The sequence below is a fragment of the Limulus polyphemus genome, unplaced genomic scaffold, assembly GCF_000517525.1.
Source record: "Limulus polyphemus unplaced genomic scaffold, Limulus_polyphemus-2.1.2 Scaffold125, whole genome shotgun sequence".
NCBI lineage: Eukaryota > Metazoa > Arthropoda > Merostomata > Xiphosura > Limulidae > Limulus > Limulus polyphemus.
Window position 1 is genome coordinate 578,130 of NW_013665735.1, and position 454 is coordinate 578,583.

The following is a 454-nucleotide window of genomic DNA, read 5'->3' on the forward strand; positions in this document are numbered from 1 at the left end:
GGACTTGTATCGCTGAAGTTTCACGGAAAGAATTTCTACGGGAAATTAACAAACAAGCAGATACGTAACAGTATTAAGTTATTAAGTTTACAGATGAGTCATATACCACTACTTTTAAGATTTGCTTTATTAGTATTAATTGATTATTTAAACACCTTTTTTGCAGCCAATAAAATGCTCTAATAAATCAGCGTTAAGAGTAAAGCTAGGAAAATGAGTCTATAATAATTTCGCCTCGGAGACAGTAGAAACTAATAATTTAGAATCTAGATCACCAACAACAAATGAATGTGAAAGGTACAACATATACCAATAACGAGAACACTAACAAAATATGGTCGTAGAATTTTAAAATCAGATCAGACTTGGCCTTATTCTGATTAACACACAAATAATTGACATTTAGTTCTTTTAAATATATTTATTGAGTTAAACAGACGACGTTGGATTTAGC